The sequence below is a fragment of the Rousettus aegyptiacus genome, unplaced genomic scaffold (genome assembly GCF_014176215.1).
Source record: "Rousettus aegyptiacus isolate mRouAeg1 unplaced genomic scaffold, mRouAeg1.p scaffold_m13_p_16, whole genome shotgun sequence".
NCBI lineage: Eukaryota > Metazoa > Chordata > Mammalia > Chiroptera > Pteropodidae > Rousettus > Rousettus aegyptiacus.
In genome coordinates, this window is record NW_023416291.1 from 33,955,596 (window position 1) to 33,962,316 (window position 6,721).

At 36.4% G+C, this 6,721-nt stretch overlaps 1 pseudogene; it reads right to left on the reverse strand.

Annotated features, from left to right (window-relative positions):
• Nucleotides 1–5,334: 5,334 nt before the first annotated feature.
• On the reverse strand, nucleotides 5,335–6,239 carry LOC107515057 (annotated as a pseudogene).
• Between the last annotated feature and the right edge of the window lie 482 nt (nucleotides 6,240–6,721).

Genomic DNA, 6,721 nt, shown 5'->3' on the forward strand with positions numbered 1-6,721 from the left:
GCAGCATTCTATGCATTTATGGGCCCAAGAAAAATGATAACCACTACAGACAAGGACAAATCCTGTCAGGACAATTGTCCATTCAAGCCAGGTGTCAGTTAGGTTTTCTTCCAATCTCTAATAAAAACTTGTTTTATTCCAGATAAGAAAAAGCTAGAGGAGTTCATCACCACCACATCGGCATAAGAAATGTTGCAGGGACTTCTTTAAAAAGAAGAAGAAAAGAGCAAAGATATGAATAATAAAATGGCAATAACTACATTTCTATCAATATTAAAGTAATATCAGTTACTTTAATGTAAATGCATTAAATGCTTCAATTATAAGGTAGAGGGTGGCTACATGAATCAGAAAACAAGACCCATACATATGCTGTTTTTAAGAGTCACACTTCAAATTGAAAAACTGAAAGTATAGAGATGAAAAAAATATTTTATGCAAATGAAAACAAGAAAACCTGGGGTAGCAATACTTATATAAAACAAAATAGACTTTAAAACAAGGACTAAAGACCTTAAACTTACAGGGGATTTTATGAATTTGACCTCAAAGGCAAAGGAAGTAAAAGCAAATTAAATGAATGGGACTACATCACACTAAAAAGCTTCTGCTCAGCAAAAGAAATTGTCAATAAGATAAAGAGACAAACATCCGAATGGGAAAATATATTTGCAAACAATGCCCCGATAACGGCCTAATATCCAAAATATACCAAGAACTCATAAAGCTCGGTAACAACAACAAAAACCAAACAGTCCAATCAAACAATGGGCAGAGGACCTGAACACACACTTCTCCCTAGAGGACATACAAATGGCCAACAAGTATACGAAAAGATGCTCAACATCACTGGCTATTAGAGAAATGTGAATCAAAACCACGACGAAATACCATCTCACCCCTGTTAGAATAGCTATCATCAACAGGACAAATAATAACAAATGCTGGAGAGGATGTGGAGAAAAAAGAACCCTCATACACTGGGACTGCAAATTGGTACAGCTGCTATGGAAAACAGTATGGAGGTTCCTCAAAAAACTAAGAATTGATCCACCATTATGATCCAGCTTTCTCTCTACTGGGTGTTTACCCTAAAGACTTAAAAAATCATATCCATAAAGATACTTGAACACCAATGTTCATAGCAGCATTATTCACAGTGACCAAGACATGGAAGCAACCGAAGTGTCCTACGATAGATTGGCTAAAGAAGCTGTGGTACATATATACAATGGAATATTACTCAGCCATAAGAAGAGATGAAATACGGCCATTTTGTGACAACATGGATGGACCTCGAGATAATCATGCTAAGCAAAATAAGCCAGACAGACGAAGTTAAAAATCACATGTTATCACTTATATGTGGGATATAAATCTAAAAACAACACATGAACAGGATAAATAAACAGAGACTCATGGACATAGACAATAGACTCATGGTCACCAGAGGAGAGGGGCGAGGTAGATGGGTAAAACAGGTCAAATATGTGGTGACTGAAAGAAATCTAACTATGGGAGGTTAACGCACAGTGTAAATATACATATGCCTTACTGTTAAAATATACAGATGAATCTTATTGGATTTCATTAACCAACGTCGCCATAAAATAAATTAATTAAAAGTAAATAAATAAAACTTAAAAAGAGAAAGAAAAAATAATAAATAAAACCCTAAAAAATGATTAATGGTTTATTTTAGAAAATATAAGGAAAAGAATACCCTCTCTCATTTTCTAAGGCCAGTACAACATGGATGCCTAGAGCATAGAAGTTTAGCAGAAGAAATCACAGGTACTCTTACTTCTACAAAATTACTAATAAAAATTTCACAAAATCCAATCTAATAAAGAATATAAATGAATACCAGCCTCTGCCATATTTAGTTTTGCTTCAGGAATATAAGGGTGTTTTTTTTGTTGTTCTGCTTAACCACATTGTTTATGCCTCTTCAAATTTTAATTAAAATGTTAATTTCTCAAGAGCCTCCTTGCCCTCCTGTGTAAATTTGCAACACTTTTACATATTCTTGCCATCAGGGAGAGCTATAGTCTACATAGTCCCTACAGCCATCTCTCAATTGAAATTTTTCATGCAGCATTAGATCAGCCCACTGGGAGGGAGATGTGGAAACCAATATTAGCATGAATGAGTTTATTGGGGAGTTTGCCTCAAATTAGTTCCTGTGGAAGAAAAGGGAAGAACATAGAATTGGTCAGGGAGAAAGTGGAGTATAAGTCAAACTCCCCTGGCTCTGCAGGAAGTTCTATAGCTACAATGTCCCTTCGAGTTTTTCCAATTTGAGGTAAGGAGTCTGGGTCTTAACAACTGCACTGATCGATCAGTCATTACATGCAGCCCTCTGAAGGGGGTGTGACTTTGGGTGTGTTGGTTCTCTTCTGAGAGGTTGACCCAAAGGGGGCTGACAATAAAGGGCTATCTGCCAGCAGCATGCCTAGAAGCTGGATAATAACTGCTTCTTTCATAAAAGAGCCTGGAGATGTCACATCACAGTATCTCACACTTATCTCTCTTTATCTCACCTGTTTCTTCTCTCAGGGAAGTATTCTCTCTGTACATGGTTTCAATAGCCTGGCCCCCATGTACTCTCAATTCATATTTGTTGAATGAATGAATAAATGCGTGTATTAGAATCTTGACTATGATTTGACACATTATTTAGTAAAGACCTAAACATATGATTATTTTCAAGAAATGGAGGAAAAGCATTTGAATATAGTACAATATCCTTTCATAATGATAAAAATAGTGATGTAAGAGTAGAATAATCTAACTTAACTCCAAAGAGGGTATTTCAGAAATAATCTGCAGTATATAAAATATTTAATGGTCAAATACTCAAAACATTCTTTAAAATAAAGAACAGTATATAACAGACACTTACTAATGCTGCTTTTATACAAACAACATAGTTTGGGTTTAAGTCATTGAGAAGAAATAAACATGCAACCATTAACAGGTAATATTAACATCCAGGTAGACAATGCCAAGAATCTATAGATAATTTATTAAAAAGAACAATAGAATGCAGAGAGTTTGCCGAAATCAAAATGCTATACAAATATTAATTGCATGAATTTACAAAGCAAAATTTATTTAGAAAGTGTAATTTCTAAAAGACACTAACAAAACATTAAATAAATGTCTGGAAAGGATTCTAAGATGTGAAAGAACATTGTGGAAAAATCAATAACGTTTTACTTCGGAAGGACACAAAGGTCTAAAAAATGGAAAGAATATGTTAATTTTGGATAGATATACACAATATCATAGAGATGTCAATTGCCTCTCCTACAATAGCTTTTTAGATTTAAGGCAAATCCAAGATTTTATTGTATTTGAGAAGCCGATTTTAAAATTTATATAAAAGAGCAATAGAGGAAGATTATTTCACTTGATGACAAATAAAAACAAAATGCAGTGTTTGCCTTACCAAATATCAAGATAATATGGAGCTATATCAACTAACTGGTTTGGTTCTGGAACAGATAGAAAAATAGCACCAAGTAAAACCTCACCTATATATACGAAATTTCATTGAGGACCAAGGAGGCATTGGACACATATTAAATAATAATGTGCATGTATTCCAGGAATCCTACTGCTGTATATGTATCCAAAGAAACTGAAATTGGGATGTTGTAGAGATATCTGTATGCCCATGTGCATGGCAGTATTATCACAATAGCCGAAATTATGGAAATAACTTAAGTAAGTGTTCATCAAAACATGAATGGATAAAGAAGATAGTATATATAAGATGCTATAAGAAAGAAGATCCTGCTATTTGTAACAACTTGGATAAAACTTGAAGGTATTATGCTAACTGAAATAAGTCAGACTGTATATTATTTATATGTGGAATCTTAAAAAACCAAACTCATAGAAATAGAGAGTGGAGTGGTGATTACCAGGGCATGAGAGGTGAGAGAAATGGGATGTTGGTTAAAGGGCACAAAATTCCAGTTATAAGATTAAGTTCTGAGAATATAATGTACAGCATTATGGACGTGCTTCCATAGTGTAGCAGTTAGCATGTCTCCTTTACACACAGAAGGTCCTGGTTTCATGCCCCAGTGGAGACAAAGTCTGTGGTCTATGACCATGCCACCCTGAACAAGCCCAATGTCTGATCTCGGAAGCTAAGCAGCATAGGGCCTGGTTAGTACTTGGATGGGAGACCACCTAGGAAGACCAGGTGCTGTAGGCATAAATAATAGTGATAATAATAATAGTAACAACAACATAAAAATAATGTATAGCATTATGAGTATAGCTAATAATGCTGTATTATATACTTAAATATTGGTAACAGAGTAGATCTTAAATGTTCTCACTGCAAAAAGAAATGGTAATTATGTGACAGGGTGGAGATTTTAGCTAATTCTGTGATGGTAATCATTTTCTAATATACAAATGTGTCAAACTAACACATTATTACACCTTAATTTTATGTGTTATATAGAAATATATCTCAAAACAGGTGGAAAAATTGATCAAATATTGGAAATCTAATACTGGCTGCATTGATTCAATTTCTGTTGCCATAGTTACCTTACTTCCTTCATTTCTCTGTGTCATTTTTCTTCAGTCTACCTAATAAAGATACACTTGATTATATTTAGGGTCTACCTTTATAACATGGATTAAGGTCATCCTCTACAAGCACCCAAATTCCAACTAAGTAGCATTCACCATTTATCATATAATGTTAATAAATTAGAGGAAATAGGATATGGGCAAATCATTTTGAGGGCCACTATTTACAACTACAGAAATATCTTCTGGTGACTCCATGGAAAATCCATAATCATCTGACCCCAAGAAGGACAATCAGAGTTCTTCCATGGGAATCACGTCCTATTATAATATCTGCATCTGACATTACCACCTGGTAACTCTGGGGAGAACCAGTCCTAGGACAAGACAACACATGGAGGATTAAATAAATCTCTACTCCCCTGTTCCTATTTATTTCTTATCTCTAAAATCTTTGTTATGAAGGCTAATTGTCTTTATTGTTTGAGTTCTTTTAGAGTCAGAGATTCTTCTCTTATTAGAACTGAAGGCTTCCTCACTGATGAAGTTCAAATACCTCACAATCTTCTCAAACCACTGGTATAATCTAATTATGCAAATTTCATAGGTAATGAAACTGAGTATGGTAGCTGCAAATGTTTCTCAAAAGAATATGATTTACCAGTGAACAATCACATTAATGACTAAATAGGTGTATAAAAGCTCAGCTCCCTTACTTCACTATAGACCTATAGGGAGAAATTGACACGACCCTACCATGGGGTCAGGTGGAAGTTAGTCTCTAAATATGACCACAGTCTTGCAGAAGGACAGCTGCAGCACCATCAGACTGTGGAGCAGGGCAACCACAGAGCTAAGGAACAGTGAGGGTACAGTGAGCAGAACACAGAGACGAGGGTTCATGATAACTGTATACCTCAAGGGGTGACGAATGGCCATATAGCAGTCATAAGGCATTGCCGCAAGGAGAAAATTGTTAAATCCACCCAAAACCACAACAAGGCCAGTCTGGGTGAGGCAACCTATAAAAATGGTGCTCTGATCCTGTGCTTGTATGTTTACCAGCACCTTTGGGATGGTGATCGTGCTTGTGAAGAGAAAGAAAGATGGCTGCAGTAAGGCTCCCAGCTGACACCCTTAGCAGCTTCTGAGTGGAAGTGAGTCAGCACTTCTTTTCTCATGTAACCATGTGCCCAGTACACATGTGCAGGCTCCTGTAACTTGGCATCGTGCCACTATTGTGCCACTATTGTTAACCTGTGTATATAAAGATGCCACCCTGTGAGGCTGGCTGTGCCCCTTCTGGAATAAAAAGCTGTGTTGACCTTGCTAGAATAAAGAGTTATGTTGCAGTTGCCTATGATTCCCCACATTTTTTCCAATTGCCTGAGGCTCATATCCCTTACCTTGGTACCTCAACCCTGGAGCAACACAGTACTTAAACAGATGTCAGTAAAGGACGGATTGCGAGGGAAGAAATACGTAGGGGTGTGCAGGCGGAAGTCAGAGCTGACAGCCAGGATGATGAGCAGGTTTCCCAGAACAGTAGCCAGGTACATGGTCAGGAACAGGCAGAATAGGAGGAGCTATAGTTCTGGAGCATCCGTCAATCCCAGAAGTAGGAATTCTAAAACATCTGTTTGGTTTCTAGGTTTCATGTCGTTGATGAATCTGATGGAAAAGATGAAGTGAAAATAAAATACAATGAATGGTCCCCAGGCGTAGCAGCAGCATCAAAAAGGAACTTGATGACGAAGTAAATTCTTGATACCTCTTCGGATTTACTGCTGATAAACTATGAGGATGATGGCCAGCAGCCTATGTTTTATCAAGCCCTCAAGATGAATTTCATACCTGCTCAAGTTTGAGAACCAGTGCTTAAATAGAAAAACAAACAAACAAACAAACAAACAAACCCTCTATGTATATTGTGAATCCAAGGAAATATTCAAATCTTTCCCTCTGCTAATTTTTCCTGCCATCATCATCTCCCACTCTTTCTGTTTCCTCTAATCTCTTTATTGGCCCACATATTTATTGATCACCAGCTCTGTTTCCCAACTTGCACAAGTGCTGAGACTGAAATAAAGGACATGACATGACATTTTCTTCAGAAATATTCCTGCTTTCAAACAAACAAAAAGATGAGAATAAAGTTATT